The following is a 25,318-nucleotide window of genomic DNA, read 5'->3' on the forward strand; positions in this document are numbered from 1 at the left end:
CATGTGGGGTTATCATCCATCCTTACTGTATTTCCTTTTTCTTTCTCTGTAGCTGCCTTGCAGTGAGCCCTTTCCCTATAATGGAAGGCCTTTATTCTGCTATTTCCTGACATTCTTTTCATTTCTCATGGCCCATTTTATATTCACCCTTCACAACCCCTTGCGTGATTTTCACAGTTAAATGCAACCCCCTTTTTTTGTGACCCCTCCAGCACTTCCTGAAAGGCAGAAATAGCAGTAGAAAGAGGCATGTTTCTAAGACCTCTGTGCCTTTCACTCTTAACAGTATGCAGGGAATATTCATAACAAATTCCTATACAGTTGTAACTGCAAGTCTTCTGATCAAGCATAGAAGTGAATATAGATCTCAAGACCTAGGAGAAGTCTCTTCATTAGTAAAACAAAATTCAGTCTTATGTTTTTCTTGCAGTTTTTATTGTAAAGCATATTATTTATAGAGCACAAATTAATCCTAATTTGTAACCAAGCTTTTAAATTAATTTTTGTGTTTAAACCTTCATTTATTTTATAGCATTGTTACTTTTTGCACCAAATTTAAGCTCTGATAGAAGAAAAAAGAATATTAGCAAAGATTCGACGTGTCATATGTAACACGTTTTTGCTCTTCTGAGCAGTCAAGTTTTGAGCTATAATTACTATGAAAATGTCAACAGTACGCCACTGGGTTCCTGTCATAAGCCATCACAGACTTTACCCATCCCAAAGCAAGATTCTGAAACTTTAAAGTGTTTTCACTACCTCTTCTTGTCTAAACTCAAATTTTCTAAAAGTAGGAGTCCTTTAAGAGGACACATTGATGAATTACTGTTAAGATGCAGATTAATTTATTTTTTCTCTGTAAGCTTTGATAAAAGTAAATTTGTAGACCTAATTTATGTTTTCTGGAAGAGCATCTGTTGAAACTTCTTAACCTGATTTTAATGAAAACAATTTTATAAACAATCATTTGGCAAACACCTATTGAAAAGACAAATATTCTCAGCTTTATTACATAGTTTGAAGTCTTCTTTGAATTACAATAAATTGCAGGTTTTTGTTATCCTAAAACAATCAAAATACTAATTTCTCACAAAAGCATTTTTTCTGTTTTGCTTAAAATATAATCACATGCATTCAAATTTGGAGACTCTAAAAGACTAAGGAAAATCAGCTGGATTCGTAACAGATGTTATAAAGTTATGTAATAAAATGATGACTATTGATATTTTGTTCTTTAAATAAAAATAGCACTGATAACAAATCCAGTACTGAAAACAAAAATCAATACCTAGTGGAGGATTTCCCTCTGTTATAATTTGTTATCTTCTTAAAACATTTTCTAAACTTACATCTTGGGAGACATCTTCAACTAGCTCAATAGAGCCTGCATCTAAACACATAAAATGAAAAGCATAAATGTGGCCTTTGAGAAACAATTTGACATCAAATCATGTACTCCAATTACTTGAGTAATACCATAGCATTTTATAGGGTTGCATTAAAGTGTTTCAAATTTTGCCATAATAAAAAATAAAATTATTGAAGTCATGCATCCTTGTTACAATGCAGTACATGAACAAATACATATGATGAAATACTGCAATGAAGTTTACAATTTTTGTAATCATTATTTTATAGTCATGATATTTAATATTTAGTGCTCTTGTAAAATTCTAAATATTCAAAAATTAAATGTGTTATTTTAATTATTTCGAATCTGATATTAATCATACAAGGCATCTGAACTTAATTATATCAAAGCCGTGATGTTTTATTAACTCAAATTCACCGCAATAGAAAAATACTTCTATTTCCTTTACTACATTTTAATGACTACTTCTGGTAATAGTATTTCTGCTTCCAGTTACAGCTTTGTGTTTTGTTTTGTTTGGTTTAACACTAAATAGCATCAGATATTGGTGAATGAAAATGAACACAATACATAATTTAAGAAATCATGTCTAACATTTCTAAATTTTGTGGAACGTTACTTTTATAATATCATATCACAGATAGTACAATGTGAATTAAAAATTACATCTGCCTTTGTACAAACACGTGAAGAAATTAAACATGTAAACAGTTTTGTTTCACGAATAAAAATATGACATACTCACATATGAGAGGCTGTTTATTTTAAATAGCTATGGGAGGAGGGCAGAGCTCTTTTTCTCTAGTGAGAAAGTCAGACCCACAAGAGAAATTGCCATTTATTTTTGCAATCAGTGAGCATATATTGATGCCAGATCATTTGTGCAGAACTAAATGATAACAAATACATGTTAGTGAGTGAGTGCATTAAAATCACTGTAAGTGGACAATGAGGAAGATGATTAGACGTAGACTTTGTCCCAGCATCTTCTTTGTAGGCAATGGTAGTTCTTAAATGCAATTGGACTATAGTTATTTTATTTGTGTTTTGTCATGTTCTTGAAAAAAAATTTGTAATTTTCTAAAATATGACCTTGTCAAGACTTTCAGCACTTTGAGTACAGCCTTCTAGTGACATTATGTAAGCAATTTGAAAAACAATGTACTTTTATTGATTTTGAAATGACAACAAGTGGATTTTAAATTGAATGAGATTTCTGTTCTATGATCTGATGGGCAAAGAAATGGGATGCTTGTTGATTCTTTTGCCAATTCATCTCTAATGGTTTACTGTTAAGGTATAATTTTTGATCTTATTGAAGCAATAAGAATAGAAGGAAGAACAGTGTAAGTTAAAATAGTCAAAATTTTATTAAATACAGAACTTTGATTATAGTTCATGGATAAAAGAGTAATTTTTAATAAAGTATATATAGTATAGATTAAAAAATGAAGATTATGTAGACTACAATGCCCTAGGCCCAGAAAAACGCAGTGAATTTATCTTAGTTATCCATTGTCTGTTCATAAAAATCCTGTGAATCTTATGATTATTTTATAGATTATGAAGTAAAAAGATGAATAGAAAGCAGAGACCAGAGATTTGTCTAAAGAGGATGTAGTTAGCATTTTTACACTGGCGATTAGAGAGTAGCTTGAACAATGTAGTAAATACTAATTCACTGGGTCTTGTTTTGTATAGTTGTCTGCATAGCCTACCACAGGGAAATTGCTTAAGGCCATTGATCTATTGATTACAGGTACTCTATGCTGTTGTTTATCCTCCAAATAGAAAGCAACAAATATTCTAATAACACATTTTATAACTTCTAAAAACCACAATTAATATGTGCATATAATTTTCAATGGTTTATACTGTTCAATATAAAAACTCACTGTAAATTATTCAATTATTCTTGAAGAGTTGAACATTCATAATCCCCCAACTTGTCATCTGAAATACATTTTTGAAATTATATGTAGGTTTAATAATGGCAAAGTGCTTTTATTCTTTCTTTTTTTTTTTTTTTAAAGGTACTAAGCATTGAACTAAGCCTTTGCTCTGAGATAAATTTCAGCCTTTTTAAAATTTTAAGACAGTATTTTTCCTAAGTTTCCCAGGCTGGGCTGCAACTTGACAGTCTTTTAACAGCTTTCTGAGATTCCAGTGGTATACCACAGCCCTAGCTCATTTCACTTTTGTTAAATGTGTTAAGAAATTAATAGGAAAATAATAATAATCCTTATTAGAAAGACAAACCATTTAATTTAAATTATATGGAAAGTTTATTTGATTAAATGTACAAGTTGTCTGTTAAGATACAGTGAAAGCTGAGAGTACCTCAGTAACAGAGCTTGTGCTTAGCATTCGATCTCTATTAATGAGTGGTCATTAAAAATCCATTCACAGCAGTCAGAATAAGCAGTGAAAATACTTGCTCTTTGACATAATCGTTATCAGTTGGCTCATTAGATCAGATGCACAAATATTTACCTTCTACTTAGAGAAAGATGATTTTACATTTGCTATCCCATCTAGTAAAAATAATTATTTCTTAAAGACAATTTTCTAATAAAAAAAAAGACAATGAGTATCAGAAGTGTAATGTTTCCATGAGAAAGGTTATATATGGGAGCTAGCATGGCTGTTGGGCTCCTTGGACTATAAATAATGCCATGCATTAGTAAAGCATTTCTAAAGTTTTGGAAACACGCAAGATAAGAAAAGGAAGAGTGTTAATGTGTGCTGTTTCCTAAGCTATTGATCAAATAAGAGTGAATCTGTTATTCACAGAGTCATAGATTCTATTATTCAGAAACTCCTAGAGTTGTAGACACCTGCTTCTGAAAGATCTTTTCTGAAGTTCTGTATTATTAACATTTTAGGAAAATCGAAGTCTGACGTTATTGATCTGACTGACTGCTGAGCAAAACTCATTCAACGAAAGTAAAACTAGAAAATGCTTCAGTACACAGTAGCACCAAGGGATTGTATCTCAGTTCATAAACACAGTGTAGATGTCATTTATTTAGTTCAATACAACATAATCTTGCTGTTGAAGATTGTGAAGTAAGGTTTAAAAGCAATAAATTCTTAAGCCTCAGTGTAATCTTGCAGCCAGACTTCTTATGTTTGAAGCCTTACTCTCTCTCTCTGTCTTACTACTAAGGCCCTTTTGGCAAATTATCATTTGTTCATATTTTCTGACTCTGTAAAAAGGAAATGATGTTACTGTTACATCGCAGTGTGCTCAAGGACTATGCATTAATTCATCTGTGCTTTAGGTAGTTGTATATTAAGTATGCAACACATGTAGATTGTCACTTAGTATTTCTATCATCATCAAAAACTACCATTGCTTTAATTTATAACCAAGGTTACATTTTTAAAAGTCATTTATTGTTGGATAACTAAATGTAATTTAGTCTGAAATATGTGACATCTGGCATATGCTCAATAACAGAAATATGATCATGTTAAATTAAAAGAAAAAATATATACAGTATTCTGTGTACTTACACTTACCTGTTTGCTCCAAAGCTAATGACATGACGTTTGCAAGACTAAACTACTCAACCTATAACATGAAAAAAATATTTGTTCTTTGAGAAAATAAGAGGATAATTATAAGCATCAAAAGATTAAATAATATATATAATCAGCAAATAATCTTTAAGACTAAGTCCCACTCTGTTAAAAGCACACATTAAAAATACTATATGTGTGAAATTTATAGTAGTCATTGAAAGAAAAAATATATATGAAAAGAATGAGGAGAAAGCTGCTTTATTTTAAAATACTTATGTATATGTCCCTTTTAGCTTCCACCCACTACAAGGCCATCTCCTTCATGAAAAATTCTTGGAATAGCTGAATAAATTGGCATGTTGAAAGTGATTAGAATGCATCATGATGGGAAATCAGATAAACACATACAAATTACATCTTTAATGAGAGGTGATTCCGCAAAGGCCTCAGAAGTCACAAATCATGGGTTTTGATGGATAAATTGAATTTCCTGTTTGGATAAATGGAAAAACCCATAGCTGGCCAGGATCTGCACATGCAAAGTATAGTGGTGGAGAAGGACTTGGCAAGTTCATTCACTACGTGAAATTAAAAATTGCATAAATAAACAATGAGTGGTAAGGGAACAGTGAGATGGAGTTGGAAAATATTAGGACCAGAATTATAGTCATCATTGATTAAAATACAGTAAGTCCCTGACTTACAAATATTAAACTTGTGAACTTTCACAGAACATTTATACACTGAAAGGGAACAGAGATGCTCAACAACTAGGCCACTCTGTTAAGTTGAGATATAGACCATCTATTCCAATTTTTTGCAGGGTTTTCATCATGAATGGGTGTTGAATTTTGTCAAATGCTTTTTCTGCATCTATTGAGAGGATCATATGGTTTTTGTCCTTGACTTTGTTAATATAATGTATTACATTTATTGACTTACATATGTTGAGCCACCCTTGCATCCCTGGAATAAATCCGACTTGGTCAGGATGTATGATCTTCTTGATGATCCTCTGTATTCTGTTTGCTAGTATCTTATTAAGGATTTTTGCATCTATATTCATTAAGGAGATTGGCCTGTAGTTCTCTTTTTTAGTTGGGTCTTTCCCTGGTTTGTGAATCAAAGTGATACTTGCTTCCAGGAATGAATTTGGAAGTATAGCTTGCCTTTCAATTTCATTGAAAAGTTTGAAGAGTAATGACAGTAGTTCTTCTCTAAATGTCTTGCAAAATTCAGCTGTGACTCCATCAGGGCCTGGGCTTTACTTTGTGGGTAAATTTTTAATTATATTTTCAATTTCACTGACTGTAATTGGTGTGTTTAAAATGTTTTTATCTTCTTTGTTCTACTTTGGTAATTCATAATTATCTAAAAATCTGTCCATTTCTTCTGTGTTTTCCATTTTATTGGAGTACAGGTTCTCAAAGTAGATATTAATGATCCTCTGGATTTCTATTGGATCTAATAAGATTACCAACATTGTGAAATGGGAAGAAAGGGGCTAAAGGTGTAGGGAAGGTGGGATAGGTAGGGGAAATGTAATAAGGGAAAAGAAAAAAATGTGATGATGAAATGAAGGAAATAAAGTGTTTGTAGATGGGGAGGGGAGGAGAGGGTGAAGGGAGGGCAGGGACAAGGGGAAAAAATGAGAAACAAGACCTGTCATGTAAAGGTACAAGATCCCAACAAGGAATGTAACTGTACTGTATCCCTAAAATGTACCAATAAACTCAATTAAAGCTGGAAAGACAACAACAACAACAACAACAACAACAACAACACAACTAGGCCACTCACACCTAGAGGTCCGACTGGAGATTTTATTCAGGGTAGTGAAGTGGAGGGCAAAAAGCCTCCAATAGGGGCGGGGTACACTATCCTTAACCTATGGCAAGGTTATCCCTAACATACATAAGAAAAAAATCACCGAAGGAGCTTACATGTCTGCCGGACACCGTCACAGTTGTACTGTTTATGATGGGTAGTTCTTTTGAAAAAGTTGAAAAATCAAAACTTTTTTATGTTATTGAAAACAACTTTTTGCTGATAAATTAACCATTTTTATTTATAGAGATATTATAGAGATATTTTCATTAAGATAAAGCTTAAGCTGCTATAACAAGACCCCCTCCCCCATCAGTGAATTGCAGTTACAGGATGCTTTCCCTCTCATATAACAACTCAAGCATATCCACCCAGGACATTTTTAGGTAGTGGTAGAGTTGTAGGGGACATGGCTTTTTCCTATTTTCGTCTACCTGTCTTTGAAAGAGTCATTATCTCCTGTTTCATCATGGCTGCACTAGCTCTGTCTACGTATCTGTGTTCTAGCACCAGCAAAGGCAGGGCAGGAGAAAAGATGGGCACAATGACAATATGGGGCTGTTTTAAAATTGTTCAACCAGAAAAAAATGTGAGATAATGAAAAGATGGAAATAAAGTGTTTGTAGATGGGGAGGGGAGGAGGGGGGGGAGGGATAAGGGGTAAGGGGAAAATATGAGAATCAAGACTTGTCATGTAGAGGTACAAGATCCCAACAATGAATGTAACTGTACTGTATCCCTAAAATGTACCAATAAACTCAATTAAAGCTGAAAAAAATTGTTCAACCAGAACAATTAATCTACTGCCGTTAATTTTAGCATTAAACAAAGGTTTATGACATGGATAAAATATAGATAAATTCTTTACCAAAATGAAACACACCTGACCTGTATTCCAATTTATGATTTATTCCTCATTCCCAACTGAAATTCATGGGCCGGGACTTTATTGTCTGCCTTTTTAATCAGCATTTTGGTTTTCTGAGCAACAGTCAGAATATCATCAATCTTTGCTTCCAACTTCTCTTTGCTTAAGACTACCGTAGCCAGGCATCTCCAAATCTTTCCAAAGTTCCACAAACCATTTCCAAAGTATTTAAACAACATGGTCAAATATAGTCAATTCAGTGGCCCTAGTCCTGGTACCATTTTTCTGAATTCGTCACTTTCCCATCAATGGGACAAAATATCCAACACTTACATTGTAAAGTAGGAGAGGTTTATTTTGGCTCACAGTTTCAGTGGGTTCAGTCCATGTTTGGCAGATTTAAATGCAGAAGTGGCGTGACAGAAAGGAGGGAAACCTGCTCACCCTATGGCAGCTGTGAAGCGGAGGGAAAGTTGGGGACCAAATGCACTGTTCCATAGCAGGCCCCCAGGTACCCAACTCCACCCAGCACCCACTGCCCCCTGCATATTTAGCTACTGAATTCATGAATCGGTCAGTCTACTGAAGTACATTGTACGTCCATGATCTAATCATGTTACAACACTTGAGACTTTGGGGGGACATTTTAAATTTCAACCATAACAGGGTTTTGTTTTCAAAAAGTACAAACTTTATATATACACCAGCTTATTTCAAAAACGTATTTTCTAGAAAGCTCCTATGTATGTTATTAAAAATGTGTTTTATGGATTGAAAATTTTCAAGTTAGAGCTCTGATAAAGTTTCATTGTGGATGTATATTATTGCAGTAATGCTATTCATAAATATTAGTAAAAAAGGCCCCAGTATGTATGTATTTTGCATATTATAATGGTCAACGCAAAATATGAAAAATGAATAGTAGCTGAAAATTCAGTTTTATGTCAATTTAATATTATATACATTTCTTGTATCATGATATATATTTCAATTATATTTTCAGATATGTCAGTATAATAAAATTATTATTATATTATATTTATTTTAAAATGCTAAATGAAACTTAAAAATGACAAAAGAATATAAAGGAAGAAATTACACAATTGTAGTATTAAACCTTTTTTAGTATGTGCCATTGGTATTGAATTTCCTTTTATGTCATAATACTATTGGCTCCTGGTTTTGAGCTAGAAATATTTGAAAGAAAACAAGGCAGTCTCCCTTATTTTGTTCAATGAATACTGCTAAAATTATTTGGAGAATAATTCACTCATTACAAATGTGACAGTATCCTCCTCTTATGGAAAGGGGAGACATATGAAACATTACCACGGTTGAAACTGACAATAGTTTTGAAGAATAATAAAAATATTGAAGATAGTGAGTTACAAAGGTTGATCCATTTCAGATGAACAAGTGGAATATTGGAAGGGTCGGGGATGTACCTCAGTGGTACAGCGCCTGCCTGGCAAGTGCAAAGTCCTGAGTTCAATCACAGTAACCCCCACCACCAAAAGAGCCCAGTTGGATTTTGGAACTGGTTTTAGCATAAATGCTAAAATTTAGTGTACTGGTTGAAAACTATTTCATCTATAAAAAATATGGTTTATGTTACTTGTCAATTAGTTAAAATGGTCTGCATTTTTCAGACACAAATCTGACTGTATTTCATGTTTTGTGTAAAATTTTATATAGCTTGTGTCATGTACACAGCCTATTTTTTTCATTTCTATCTATATTCATAACTTTATATGTTCATTAAAATTGTACCAAAACTCTAAAGTGTCTCCGCTTATACTGTTTTATTCTAAATTTCTGTTTTATTAGAATAAATAATAGAATATAGTTGCTGTTACAGAATTGCATAACAAACAAAATTTGATGAATATTACATTGTTTTAAGAATACAAGCAAGATATGGCATCTAAATGTATAATTTGACATTTAAAGCAATAATGCAATTGGATAAAGTCAACAAGCTAGTTCTGGTAATGAAAAACAATGAAATAAGATTTAATGCCTTTAATACCTTGTGGTTTATTGTATTTTTTTGAAGCCAAAATAGACTGAATTGATGAAAGATCAATACATATGGCCTATAAATTAAATTTTAAAAATTGAACAAAGTTAAAGTAGAGTATGTACACACACACACACACACACACACACACACACACACACATATATACACATTTTTTTTGGTATTGGAGATCGAATTCAGGTCCTTATATTTGCAAGTCAGGTGGTGGAACCACTGTGCTAAATCCCCAGCCTATACACATAATAAGCACAATGTATAGATATAAAATTAAGAAATGGCTTAATATTAGGAGTCATACCTTAATCATATAATTAATTGGGTTTATCTTAGTACTGTCTTTAGGTATAACTCTAAACTTCTTTAATTGGTTTACTTGGAATATTACTAATTTAAACATAGTTCTTGGACTAGTCTGCTAACTTCAGTGCATTACCTAATTACCAGCTACCACATTTAATTTTTAAGATCAGAGAAAATTCTCCACATTAGTAGTCATTATAGGAGAAAACGTAAGCATTGATTCCTGCTGCAATTCAGAATATATATTTTAGTTTGCATATTTATATAAGAATATAGTTTAATATTATGTTTAATTCATATATTCCTATGAAATTATCTACTAATTAGATAACATTACCCATGCAAAAGCAGGTATGGATCCCTTTTGACCTATTTATTTCCAATACATATTTTTGAGTTTCAATTTAGAAAATACACTAAGGAAAATCAGAGGTTCTGTGAACACAAACTTTACACCTTTTTCTTTTCAGTTACTATATATTTTATAGACTTTTCAGATGTGATTTTTATATTATTATTTTAACTTTTAACCCAATAAAATACTGAACCAGGTTAAGAGGATGCATGAGGTGTGATAGAAAAAGTGATGAATGTCTAGATTAAAAATATTTATTTATTACAGTAAAAGACACATTGCCATTAATCCCTCTCAAACTCTGCCTGGATTTGAAAACAATTATTCTAATCTTCTGCCCCTTCTGGGGCAGTTTTGGATGTCCTTTTTGCATCTTTAGTTTCACTGTGTCACACTTTGATACGTTTGCTGAACTGTGCAGCAGAGGTTAAATTGTTTAATTACAGTGCTCGCTTGTATGTGCTACTGTGTGGGGCTTCTGCTGAATGAGGTGTTGTGCACTGTGTACACTGTACATTCAGAGAGTGTATGTGTTCTTTTGTCAATTGAGATTTCCAATACTTTTGTTTTAATAAAATATGTAGTTTTAAATGTTGTACTTAAAATGAACTGACATAACTCAGCAGAATGCACGACTTGTTTTCGTAACTTCCAAAGTTAGAAATTCAGAGTGGCTACTGTGGATCCCTGTTATGAAATCAGCAACTCCAGAGAGGCAGTTTACATCACTTGACCTTCTCTTTCTCCTTAGTATCTGCTCAGTATCTGATGACTTCGCCATTATCAGCTGTAATATTATACATATATTATTAGAGCAGAAATGCTTGAGTATGAAATATATGTAATGGAAGCTTATTAGGACCCCTCTGTGGTGTATCCAGTAACTGATGGAGTTCATTGCCTTTCAATATAGCATTCTCTGTTTTCTTTATTGTTTTTAACTTTAACCCATGGCTTTAACTGTTAATGAAGTCTAATTTGGCATTCTTAACCAACATAATGGGTACATTTTATAGATGCATTGTCCTACTTCAGTGAAATTGACTAGATTTAGTGCTCACTCTATTCTTATGTATTGAGGCAAGAAATGGATAATGTATTCCTTTGAATACATACAAATTTCCAAGCTGATTATTTCCATTAAGTAGGACTTCAATCACATATGCAGATGAATTTCTTCTATACTTCTTTGCATTCTCAGTTTTTAGGCAAGCTATATTTGTTTAAAAAATTTTTTTTAATTTCAACTAACATCTAGTGATCAAACTTGAAGTTCTGGTACTGTATTTTTGCCTTCTAGAGAAATCTAGAAATGAAAAAATATTCTCTATGATCATGACACAAATATTTGAAAGCATCATGTATACAGTATTTTCTTGTTCCTACACCAAACATTCACCATTACACTCATCATATACAATGCATGGACTTTTTATCGTTGGAAATTTCACAGTCATTATTTTTCTTTCAGTGGGATTTTTCTTAAAAAATTACTTTGAACAGCAAATTTATTAAATTTTCTGAGTTTAACATGGTATATCCAGTAAACACAGAAAAGCACAGTGAAAAACAAATATTTAGAACTTTTTCAATACTTAGTGATATCTGTGGTTATTTGTCTTGTTGAGTAAATGGGCAATTGATATTTATTTCCTGTTGTGATAAGTTGACATAGGTCCCAGAAAAATGACTGAGATTTGGTGTCATGAGCTTTACTAGGCAGTGTTCTTGGAAACATCAAATGTGAGGGTAGGGCCAGAGATCTGGGTTCAGAGTCAACATTACCTGGAATGAACGCCCAACAGCAGCCTCCAGCAAGTACATGAGGAATGAGGGAGCAAAAATGAGACCAGTTTTCCTGCAATTTTGGCTGGTCTCAGAATTTGGACACGCCAGCAATAAGGGGGACTTCTAAATGAGGAAGCTGCCTTTGGCAGTAGGCTGTATGTGGAGGAAGTCTCATGTATAAACCAGCAGCACAATGTATCTCATAGCAGGGGAGTTAGTGCCCAAGTCTTGAAGAAGCTGCTGGACAGCTCTGTATCTCCTACACATGCCAAAAATATGTAATGTTTTAGGGATCATAACTCAAATCATCTTTTGAAAGTGTATACATTTAATAATTTTTACTACGATTTTTATGTAAGAAATCCAAGAATTAATTGATCCTATGCTGCTCTCGTGTAAATATTGTTTCAAATTTTCTTATTTTTTAATGAGTACTCTAAACTATTAATGATTATTTCATACAAGCAAAAATTTAATCATGGTCAATAAAATATGAAATGTGAGGTTTTTTCCATAAAAAGAGATAGATATTTTTAGCTACTATCTAGTATGTTTTGTGAACCTTCTGAAATGAATAAGGAAGCTTTATCGTCATATATTATCATATTTAAATATCTCCCCTTGAATACAGGTGGAAACTGATATGCTTCTTTACGGAATAATTTGGAAAAGGTAGTGGAATGCTATTCCCGTGATTATGTTACTTGATGTGGTAAAAGTAATGTTATAGCCTCTTTTGTGACAAAGAATATACTTTGTTGATAGCCAATGCAATAATGAAAACTGTTGTCCTATCAGAGGAAGGAAGTGAGTTCTGTCAACAATGACAAAAGCTTGGAAGATGATCTTGACTCCTAGAAAGATATGCAGCTGGGCAATACATTAATTACAGCATTTTGAATCATGGCTTCAAGTCATAGTTCAACTATGTTCACTCATGTAAATGCTGTGAAATTAATAAATTTTTATACACATAATGCGTGAAATGGAAATTGAAAACGAATACATCATGGGTGTTAATTATAGAATTTTTTATTTTAAAAAAGAAAACAAGTAACTGAAATGTAAATTAATAGGAATATTTTCTTATTTATATATTAGGTTGCTGTGCCATTAGAAATCTTCCTGTTGGTTTTGGTATATTTTAAAATCATTGTAAAGAGATTGCAGTGCTCTCTTCAGCAGAACATATACTAAAATTGTAATAATACAGAGAAGATTGCCATGACCCCTGTACAAGCATGACACACAAATTTGAGAAACATTCCATATTTTTTCAATTATTCAATTGTGTGAATCCGTTTTTAAGTAAACTTCCTAATTCTTTAAAAAAAGATTGCAAACAATATGTTAAATATGACAATTTTTCTTAGTAGAAAATAGTAAACAAATATGAATTTGAAAATCTGAACATACTCTAAATATGGAAAATAGGTTATGGTAATATTAAATTTCTTTGGGAGGGATATCAGCAAAGTAGCAGAATAAAAAGTCTCCCATTTGTATCAATATCAATAATTTGGCAAATGTCCATTTGGAATGGTTTTCGGTGATGAAACCCTGATGAAGCCTAAGACCAAGGAGAGCCATTAGGAGAAAGCAGGTTTGTAGTTGGGTGATAAGTTCGTTGACTCTGATCCTTGCTAGAGACCATAAAGTCACATACTCTTCTAGACCCTTATCAGCTCTCTTTAGCCTTGGTCATGCCACCAGTACCATCCGCCAATGGATCATAATTGTGTCACACTTATGACTTGGATACTGGCCCTAACTTTTCTTGGTCACACATCATATGGTTTTATCACTGAACTTATCTTAGCAGTAGCCCATGAAAGATTCTACCTACTGGTTAACACATTTATCTGTGACCCTGGAAGAAGACCTCCAGCTTCATTCCCACTGAAAATCCTGAGATGAGAAAATCCTGAAATGTCCTATAACTTGGCTTCAGCCCCTTTCAGTTGAGAACTAGAAGTAGGTCTGTCCACATGAAGGCTAACAGGGAAACATATCAGTCATTCCCTTTGAAAGAGTTACACTTACCTCTATATGGCTTAAAATTCTTAAAGTGCCCCTATAACTCGTTCCAAGGAAGTGGTTTTAACTCAGAGAGATATGCTTGTCTGTGCTCTCAAAGTAGACCTTTATTCACATGCAGAATGAAACAGCCTTGCTTTTTAATTCTAGCCTCCTCTGGCTGTGATCTATTCAAGTACCAAAATGGTGGCACCTACATCTGAGCCCCAGTAGTCCCACTGAATTTGGTTTTAATTTACTCAAAATTAACCCTGTAATCTTGATTTAGGCTTACTTAACTGTAGTTTAAGGACAATCCTGACCACCTACCAAATTGAAAGAAGGCATAAGGTTTTAGTCATTTTCCCATCACTGGAACAAAAATATGTGTTACTCAAAATTTAAAAGAACAGAGATTTACTTTGATTCATGGTTTCACAAGGTTTGGTTCATTGTTGCCTTTCTACAAGATAGAAACAGCATGGTGGAAAGACATGGTAGAGTCCACCCATGGCAGTCAAGAAGCACGAAGAGAAAGAAAGAGCTAGGAACAAAAATACACCCTCCAGGCAACACCTCCAGTGACCCACATCTCTTAAGCAGGCCCTGTTTCTTAACAGTATGTTTAGCTATGACCTCAAAGCTGGATTAATCAATTTATGTCTATAATACCACCATGATCTAGTCATCTTTCAAAGGCCCTATGTATAAACATATAAGCTATTTGTGGAATATTTTCGATCTAAACCACAACATTCCATGCCTTGTCCCCAAAAGGCTAATGTCTACCTATCCTTGCTGCTGTAAAAAGCAGCCTTTTCTTTAAACTCTAATATAGCCTCATAACTTAGTTCCACATCCTTCAGCTGTGGAGGCCAATGTGAAGGCCAATACTGAGTATCAAGTGGGAGACTACACAGAGAATGAGTGGAAACCATTCCTATCCAAGTTCTGGAAACAAATCTTCCTTCTCTGAACACTGAAGTAGATGCTTTATCGTTAGCTGTCCTTACTTATCAGTGTCCTGGAGACAGTACAATTTACCCAGGGGCTAGACAAGATCTAAACTCATCCAGTTCCCTGAGTTATGTCATCCCCTGAGCTATAGAACTCATTAGTGACCCAGCAACAACAATTTGGTATGGCTTAATCATTGCTGGACTGCTTTTCTTTAAGTCATCAATCAGGGAAACCAACAGGAAAAGGTATTCACCTGTCAAAACCAGTCTGTAAAGCTAGAAGAGGTAATGATTCCTTCAGTGTACAGAAACCAAAACAAGCTCACGTGGATTACAAAGAATCAGGATAGCATGATACTACCAAAGGAAATTAAGAAAGGTGTGGTAATAGATCCCATGAAATGGATCTTTGAATCAACTGACAAATAATTCAACATAAACATTTTAAACTCAGTGAAATGCAAGAGGGCAAATAGCTAATCAAATGTGAGAAAACAATTTATTAACAAAATGTAGAATAGAAATTAGGAGAAAAAACCAGAATCCTAGATATGGAAAATACAACAATGGAAATAAAAAATTAGTAGAGAACCTCAACAGCTCCCCCTGTAGAATCCATAAATAAAATAAATGAATTTGAAAATAGGGCGTTTAAAATTAATTAGAGGAACAAATGTAAAACAAAAGAAAAAGAAGATGCATACTGGAACTACAGGGCCTGACAGTTCTAGTTGTTCATATGGATTATGTAAACTCCAAAAGTAACAGAAACAAAACAAGCCAGAAGCTTTTTGTAAGAAGTTTCCAAATGTCAGGGGGGATATGGTTTTATGAACCCCGGAAGACCCTACGGAGGATCAACCCAAGGAAAATTAGCATGAGACATATTGTAATCAAACTGTCAAAAGTCAATAATAAAGATAGTATTTTGAAAACAGCATCAAAAACATATGTCACCTACAAAGGACTAATAATGGACTTACCTGTGATTTCTCAGCAGAAATCTTGAAGGCTCAAAGAGATGGCTTAATGTAATTAAAAGAAGAAAAAGTGTATCAAGAATATTATACTTGGTAAAGGTAAAGGCATAAAAGTAGTGATAAAATGAATATACAATCAAATTCAGAATACTGATTACCACACTGGTCATGTATAAGTGATAATATATAAAGTGGTACACTTTTTTGTTACAGGGCATAAGTAATGTTCATAAATCATTTTACTCTAGCAGAATGTTGAGATATAAAAGTATTAAAGTATCTAATATTTTGTTAATAGATGCATGACATAAAAATAGAAGTATAGTCTCAGTATCACGAAGTGCATATGAAAAGGGAGAAATCACATGTACTGTTTTTTATGCAGTTAAAATGAGGCTTTTATCGAGAATATTACATAATTTTAGTGTAAATTCCAATATTATTCTTTGTCTTCAACTTTGAATAGACCCTGTTTCTGAACCTCAGATTTGAAGATTTCTCAGGATTGTATTTCCTCATCTAATCCTTGGGATACTACTCAATGCTATGTAAAATGCTCTCTATTCAGCCCCTATTTTCTTGGTAGCTCAAATCTGCCATTTAGTTATGCATTATTTAAGGCACAGTAACGTAGCCTAGTTGGATTTGGTTAGAAATTTTCCTCTGTAATTAATAATGTCAGAGTATCTATGGCATGGCAACTTTGTGCAGAATTCATGCAATCATTCCACAATAAAGTAATGCCTTTTTGAAATTATTGATCAGAGGATAATACATATTGAAATAGAAGTTCCTGATCAAGACATCTTCAGTGAAAAATCAATGTAACCATATTTATTTTTATGTTATTTGTTTATTTATTTATTTATTTTGGTACCAGTGATCGAACTCAGGTCCTTGAGCTTGCAAGGCAGTCATCGGAACCACTGAGCTAAATCCCTAGCAATGTAACCATATTTATAATGTCTCCCTCCAAGAAAAATATAAAATAAAGCATTAGAGAATAATAAAATTGTTTATAATAGGAAAAAGATACAAAATATCCCCAACTGCTTAGCAATACTTCATTGACTGAATAAGTTATGGAATAGAGAAAAGACATGTCAATTAATAGAAAATTTTACAGTATTTCTGGTATTAGATTGAAGAAAGAAGTAAAAATGTGAGGTTGTGATCAAAGAATCATGTAATGAGAAAAGCATTTAAGAATGAATATTCCAAAAATAACTGCATGTTGTTAAAAAAAAGAAGATAGAATATTATGAGAGAGATTATCTGGAAAATTTTTGCTTAGTGGAAAAATTCCTCTAAGACCAAATTTGCTTTTAGAAAGACAAGTTAAAGCTTTGTGCCAGGAGACACAGATGATGAACCAGAAGTTTCAGCATGACATCCTAATAAGAGGTGAGGTCCTCAGTATCAGCATGTGGGCACTGGGTGTCAGCTCTATGTTTGGGAGACAATCACTACCATTCTATTAATTACATGTGCTTTTTTATTAATCTAAGGATAGAAAAATTATGATCTTTACCTCTTTTATAAATCTTATATTGAATAATCTACATTGGTCTATTAAATAAAGGCTTTATTGACAGTATTTGTTTTGTTTTGTTTTTGGTATAAGGGATCATATTCGGGACCTTGTGATTGATTACAAAGCAGGTGGTGGAACCACTGAGCTAACTCACTGGCCCTTATTGACAGTTTTGATGAAACATGGAAACTAAAAGTTACGTGCTTTAAACCTAAACTAAAATTTTTGATTTTAAAAAATGTCTCACATTTTTACTTTATATTTGCTTCCAGTTGAATTTTGTTTTCAAAGCCTACTATTTTATAATTAATTGCTTTCTTTTTGAGACAGGTCTTATGTAGTTCAGGCTGGCCCTGAACTAACTATGAGTCCAGGCAGGCCTTGAAGTCAGTGAGTCTTCTAACTGTCTTTGGGCTAAGTGTGAGCCACCACATTCGGTCAATTAACTATTTTATTTTATTTTTCTGGAGAAAATTCATCTCAAAGAAAAACTATAAACTTGGAGATCATCTAAATTATTCTCCCAGATTTATACTCTTCCTAGTATCACTAGTTTTATATTTTTTAGAGACGTGTTGCGAATGCTTCAGGAAAAAAAAGAAGACATTTTATTTGAGGATGTGTATAGGTAAAGTGGAACTAGAGCAAAGCATTTGATTATCTTTCTGCTCTAATTAATACAATATCGTTTGCCAAAGTGTGTAGGTATCACAATCTGGGAGACAAGTGAGGGAAATAAATTAAATAATATTTTCATTTTAAAAAAAGGTGACAGGTTGAAAGTGGATAAAAGCAGTTTTAAATAATTATGATTTTTCCCCCTAGGTGATTGGCAATTGTATTTGGATTTACTTTAACCCAGTACTTTATTTTAATTTATATATAATGGTATTCTGCACATCTAAATTCTACGTTGTGTGAAGGGGCAGCTGTTACTCTTGAGGAATGCCCCGCCTACACGACTGTTTTCCGATGAAATATAGAAAGCTCCAATCTGTTCTGGTTGTTCATGCCTCTTGTCATAGATATGGCTTCATGGGTACAGTGTTTTCTTAATTGGCGCAATTATTTGTGGGAGTAAAACCCACACAGCAGATGTCGTTTACACAGGGAACTTCGACTCATGGCCGTAGCAGAGCACTGGGTAATTTAGGTTTGGCTCTGTGCTGGAGAAAAAGAAAAGAAAGAGGAAGGCAGAGGAAAGAGAAAAAAAAGGAAAGCATCAAGGCAGGAGAAAAAGCAACACAGCTTGTCAGTGTCTGAGTTCAGGATAAGGAGTCTGGTGTATATCCTTAGAGGCTAAGGTAAGATTTATTTATGGTGAGAATATTATGGCAATGATAAACCTCTGACATATTATGAGCTGGGTTTCCTAGTGATTCCCACATGTCCCTCTATACCCCATGATGATGAAGGTCCACTGTCTTTAAGAATTTCTTAAGATTTCTATATATTTTTGTAAATCTACTGCAATGTATTGTCATGATTATATTTTTGTTTCTGCTTTCACTGAATTATTTTTACTTATTTATTTTATTTTTTCCATTAAATTAATTGGCACATTTTAGGTATACAGTACAGTTACATTCATCCGTAGGGTCTTGTACCTTTATGTGACATATCTTGGTTCTTCTTTTTCCCCCATTTGCCGGCTGTCCCTTCACCCCTCACCCTTCCCTGCTTACAAAGACGTTGTCTCCATTTTTTCCTTTTCTCATATGTTTTCTTTTCCCTTCTATCCTTTCCCCTACCCCACCCACTTCCCCTATTAATTTAGGTGTTTTCTTCCTATTTCACAATATCAATTATACATTTTGATCCTTATTTACACTTTTAGTCTTTCACAGCAGAGAAACTATTCAGTACTAACACATGTATGTCCTACTTTTTTCACTTAAGAGTATAGCCTCAATATGCATCCATTTAGCTATAAATGACTCTAGTTTCTCATTCTTTGTGGCTGAGTAGTACTCCATTTTATTAAAAACCACATCTTTAGTCTCCAGTTGATGGACAGTTGGGCTATTTGCAAGTTTTAGCTATTGCAAACTGTGCCACTATAAACATGGGTGAGCATATATCACTGTGGTATATATTTTTAAATTATTTTAGGGAGATACCAAGCAGAGGAATGGCTAGGTCAAATGGAAATTATTATCCTAGTCGTTATAGGTATCTCTGCATTGATGCCCACAATGATTGCTCCAGTCTGCTTTCCCACCAACAATGGAGAAAGGGTTCCACAATCTCGCCAGCGTTTGTTATTGGTTGATATCATGATAGCAGCCATTCTTTCTGGGGTGAGATGGAATCTCAGTGTTGTTTGCGTTTTCATCTCTTGAATGAGGAGTGATGTTGAACATTTTTTTCATGTTTTTATTTGCTGCTTCGACTTATTTGTATGAGAAATGTCTGTTAAATTCATATGCCCATTTTTTAATTGGATCTTCATATTTGGGAGGTCTGGTATTTTTTTTTTTAGTTCTTTATATATTCTAGATGGTAGACATTTGGTTGAGGAATGGCTGATAAAATTTTTGTCCCAACTTGAAGGATAAATCTTAGCTCTGTTGATTTTTCTTACAGTGTGGAAGCTTTTTAACAAGATAAGATCTCAATTGTTGATTCGTTGTGCTAGTTCCCATGCTACTGAAGATTTGTTCATAAAGTCTTTTCCTATGCCAGTGTCTTTGAGAGTTCTGCCTAACTTATCTTCCAGCAAATTTAATGTTTCTATTTTAATATTTAGATCTTTAATCCATTTCAATTTTATTTTAGTGCATGGTAAAAGATAGGGTTCTAGTTTTAATGTTTAGCAGGTTTAAACCCAGTTTTTCCAGCACCATTTATTAAAGCAGCTATCTTTCCTCTAGTGAGAGTGTTTGGCTCCTTTGTCAAAGATGAGTATCTCAGTTTGTCTGGAGTTCTTTCTGCATCATCTAATCGATTCCACTGATCCTTGGGTCTGTTTCTTTTCCAGTACCAAGCTGTTTTTATCACAGTGACTTTGCAGTGTAGTTTAAAGTTGGGGATTGTGATACACCCTGCCATGTCTCTGTTGCCTAGATTTGCTCTTGCTATTCTAGACCTCTTCTGGTTTGAAATGGATTTTTGGGTTGTTTTCTCTAGTTCTGTGAAATATACTGTAGGGATTTCCATAGGGATTTCATTGAATCTGTGTATCAGTTTTGGAATTATGGCCATTTTCATTGCATTTGTTCTTCCTACCTGGAAACAGGGGATGTCTTTCCATTTTCTTCTATCCTCTTTGATCTCTCTTCTCAGAGTGTAGTAGTTCTCAATGCAGAAGTCTTTTGTTTTATTTACCAGATTGATTCCTAAATATTTCATTTTTTTGGATTGTATTATGAAAGGGATTGTTTCCCTAGTTTCTCTCTCAGTGAGTTTGCCATTTGTATACAAGAAGACTATTGAGTTTTGAGTGTTTACCTTGTATCCAGCTACTCTACTGAATCTGTCAATTCAATCTAGAATTCTTTTGGCAGAGTTTTTTGGTTTTTTATGTAGATTATCATATTGTCAGCAAATAATGACAGTTTAACTTCTTCCTTTCCTATCTTTATTGCTTTTATTTCTTTCTCTTACCTAATTGCTGTGGCTAATGTTTCCAAACTATATTGAAAAGGAGTGGTGATAGTGGACATCCTTGTCTTATTCCTGATTTTAGTGTGAAGGTTTTCTGTTTTTTACCATGTAATATGATGTTGACTGTTGGTTTTTCATGGATAGCCTTTATCAAATTGAGATAAAGACCATATATTCCAATTTTCTGCATGGTTTTCATCATGAGTGGGTGGTAAATTTTGTCAAATGCTTTCTCTGCATCTATTGAGATGATCATTTGATTTTTGTCCTTGACTCTGTTAATATAGTTTACTATATTTACTTATTTACGTATTTTGAGCCATCCTTGAATGCCTGGGATGAATCCGATTTGATCAAGTTGTATGGTCTTCCTCACGACCCTCTGTATTCTCTTTGCCAGTATCTTATTGAGGATTTTTGATATTATGTTCATTAGGTAGACTGGTCTGTAGCTCTCTTTTTTGCTTGGTTCTTTCCCTCCCTGGTTTTGGAATCAAAGTAACACTTGCTTCCAGAAATGACTTTGGAAGTACTGCTTCCCTTTTAATTTCACTGAAAAGTTTAAAGAATACTGGCAGTAGTTCTTCTCTAAATGTTTTGTAGAATTCATCAGTGAAGACTTCAGGACCGGGGCTTTTCTTTGTTGATAAATTTTTAATTATGTTTTCAATTTCACTGATTGTAATTGGGGTGTTTAGTATTTTTAGATCTTTTTGGTTGATATTTGGTATTTCAATTTGCTGATTTTTTGTATTGTTCTCTTAGCCTTCATTGCATTAATTTCTGCTCTGATCTTTATAATTTCTTCCACTGTATGAGCTGTGGATTTATGTCGCTCTTCCCTTTCTGTGAGCTTAAGATTCAGCATTAGGTTATTTGAGCTCGCTTTGTTTTTCTAGTGTGCACATTCATTGTGATTAATTTTCCTTTTAAAACTGCTTTCATTGTTGCCCATAGATTCCTGTGTGTTGTACTTGAATTATCATTTATTTGTAAAAGTGGTCTAATTTTTTTCTTTAATTTCCTCTGTGACCAATTGGTCATCCGGGAGAGTGTTGTTCAATTTCCATGTGTTTGTGAAGTTCTTGGGATTTCTTATGCTGTCGATCTTAAGTTTAATTGAACTAGGTTCTGATAATATACACATGGATTTATAGTTAGAATCTAGATTCTTGATTTGCAACCACCAACAACACATATAGCATAAACTGGTGAATGTAGTCTACTACTTGACAATAAACAGAGGTGAGGGGTTTTATATTACACATTGAAATGAATAAAAATTGATTATCAGACATTTTTATTTAAAAATATTTTCCTGCTAAATTCATGTAAGTGTATATCTTTACTTTGACTCATGCTTCAACATCATATTAGTATATATATCACAGTTCAAAAAATTTAATAGTTATTGTTTTCTTTGCTCTAAAACCTGTCTTGAGATCTTAGCTTCTAATATAATAAATTTTATAAAGTATTTTTCCAATCAAATTTTTCTTTCACTGAGAAGAAATCTGGTGACAACTCTTTTATTTTCCTGTCTTTTGGAGTTGTGATACAATAGCAATATTTGCCTAGTATCCTGGGTCCATCTTGGTTTTGTAAATACATTTCTCATTTTTCTAATCTATAACATGGAGATAAAATAGAAAGTAATTTTTTAAGGTTGTTATGATGCTTAAGGGCTTTAATTCTGGTTAACTCTTGTTGTGCCTGGGTCAGTGAGAATTCTCAGTAAGTTACCTGTTACTAAAACCTGAGTGAATGTGGTTTTTCTGGATAGTATAGAGTACAAATTTTTATAAGAAACAGATAGACATAGAAGCACATAAACATCCATGTTATTGGCCTTCTGAATTCAGTGACTTGAAATGTGCCGTCCACTTTGGAGTTGCTTATTTATTCTCTTGTTAGCTAAAGTTATAGCTCAGGCTCAGACATGTGTACGTTGATTTTGGGGGGAACATACACAAAATAGGGAGGTGGATTAATCTCCCATTCACTCCAAGTTGAAGCCTCACTTTAGTGATAATGTTCATGTAAATACCAAGAGGAAATTTTTTCAGTGTATATACGTAAATATGTGCAGATTGCCTTTACAACCATTTTTATTTACATATTAGAGTCTTGATAATCCTGAACCATTTGGGCTTTTAAGAAATGGTTCTGGCTGGGTGTGGTGGCTCATGCCTATAATCCCAGCACTTGGGAGGTTGAAGCAGGTGGATCGCTGTGAGTTTGAGACCAGCCTGGGCTACATAGTGAGTTCCAGGTCAGTCTCAACTACATAATGATACCCTGTCTCAAAAAAAAAAAAAAAAAAGGTTCTGGTATGATATTGGAAAAGATCTTTCAACAAGCATTTTATGACAATCTCTAATAAAAGTTTCAACATCTAGATATTTCTTCTGTATCTTCCTTTAATGGATCCTGAGGGTGATATCAGGTTGATTCTGTTAAGCTCCCTTGCCTGGGCTATTTGCTGTCCTTGTTCTCATGGGCTTCTAGAAAATTTCTTATTTATAGTCTGATATATTACATGATTCTCTTCATTCCATTTTAAAGTGTAGCTTTTATCATTCTGGGAATTAATTTCTTTTAGAGCGATTGTAGTTTTACATGGTTTTTGTATACTAAGATGCTACGTGGAATAATAAAATTTTAGCATCAGTGAATATCACAGGTCCTTTCTTTCTATTTGTTTTGTTCATATTTCTTCATGATGAAAGCCCATTAGTATCACAATTTTCATGTATCTATGAAAATAACTTGTCACAAATAAATTCATTAGATATCCCACCTTTTCTTTTTCTTCTAAAAGTGTCATTTTTCATGTTTAATATTTAAATACAGATTTCATTGGAAGCAATTTCATTCTTCTCCACTCATTTTAATTTTGTTGCTTAGTTTTAAAAACTTCACTAAATGGTTCAAGAAATATTTTTGAAAGAAGATTATATTGGTTTGCTATTTACATAGCAAACAACCTTATGACTCAGCAAGTGAAAAATGATTTTTCATTACTCTTAAAATGTCTGCAGTTTGCCTGACTGGGGTGAGTGCTTTAATCATGATATTGTAGCTCAGAGTCCTTGTGGTCATTCCATTCTGTGCCTAATGCAAATACTTCGCCACACACCTGCTTGTACCAGGAGGGAAGCAATAAGAATCAGAAACCACCCATCCTTTTTGACTCTGTACTCTAAATTGGAATGCCTTTACATCTGTCTTCATTCTATAGGTGAAATAAAATCACATGGCACAGAGCAACGAAAAGGGAGGGGAAATCTATACTGTCAGCAGGTTATGGTTACAAGTTGTGGGAAGTTTTGAGAGCAGTGATACAATCTACAGTACCAAAAAAGAACTGAGAAAGGAAATGAGAATTTTGTCTTATAGTCATATAAATAATATAATATGTAATTAATCATCAGCTTCGTAATTGCAGATTTTTATCATCCACTTCCACATTTTCTAATCACCTTTAATCATGAGAATGAGGAGCACTGCACGTCTCTGATGTTTTTTTTTCTTCCTTTGCCTTCAGAGAATGCTTCTCATGACTTTTTTGCACATATATAAGTGTGGGGTGTGTACACAGTGCCTAGTAGTGGCTACAGCAAGACCTGGCTTCACATTATTGTACACAAGTATGCATCATCCCAATGCATTGCAGTGTAAAAATAGGCAGGGATTGCTACTATATTTGTATTCTGTAAAAGTATTCAAACATGATAACCAAGGATAATGTTTACAGACTACACATTGTGTATCCTCTAATCATTTGTTAAATACAGAAAAAATTCTTACAATTTTATAAATTGCCACTCTGTAAAATGAGTTCTTTAGAAATAATTAATGGAGAGATGAAAATAAGGTAGATTTAGAAATCATGAAGTTTTATTTGTGCCATTACTTCATTTATCTTTGAGAGTCTGAATCAGCCCATAGTATCATGACTTCATGTACTTACATTCTATAAGACAACAAATCTAAAAAAAATTAATAGAGATTATTGGTTGTTATAGTGAGGAAAAGGCATGTCTTATTATGTAAGATAATCAAATTAGAAAGGGAACCTCTTTCAAAGTGCAAGTTTTGAACATAATGTAGAAAAAAATGAGGGTCAGAAGCATATATATAT

General features: G+C 33.4%; 1 protein-coding gene and 1 non-coding gene across 7 annotated transcripts in view; both read left to right on the forward strand.

Moving 5' to 3' along the window:
• The window catches only part of Spock3 (SPARC (osteonectin), cwcv and kazal like domains proteoglycan 3), a 381,013-nt gene that overhangs the window by 19,113 nt on the left and 336,582 nt on the right, over positions 1-25,318 (forward strand). The gene's annotated exons all lie outside the window — the stretch shown is intronic.
• On the forward strand, positions 13,251-13,355 carry LOC117286813. The gene has a single exon (XR_004517913.1). It is a non-coding gene; the product is annotated as a U6 spliceosomal RNA (small nuclear RNA).

This window comes from Fukomys damarensis, unplaced genomic scaffold (assembly GCF_012274545.1).
Source record: "Fukomys damarensis isolate Sample0158 unplaced genomic scaffold, DMR_v1.0_HiC HiC_scaffold_18, whole genome shotgun sequence".
Classification (NCBI taxonomy): Eukaryota; Metazoa; Chordata; class Mammalia; order Rodentia; family Bathyergidae; genus Fukomys; species Fukomys damarensis.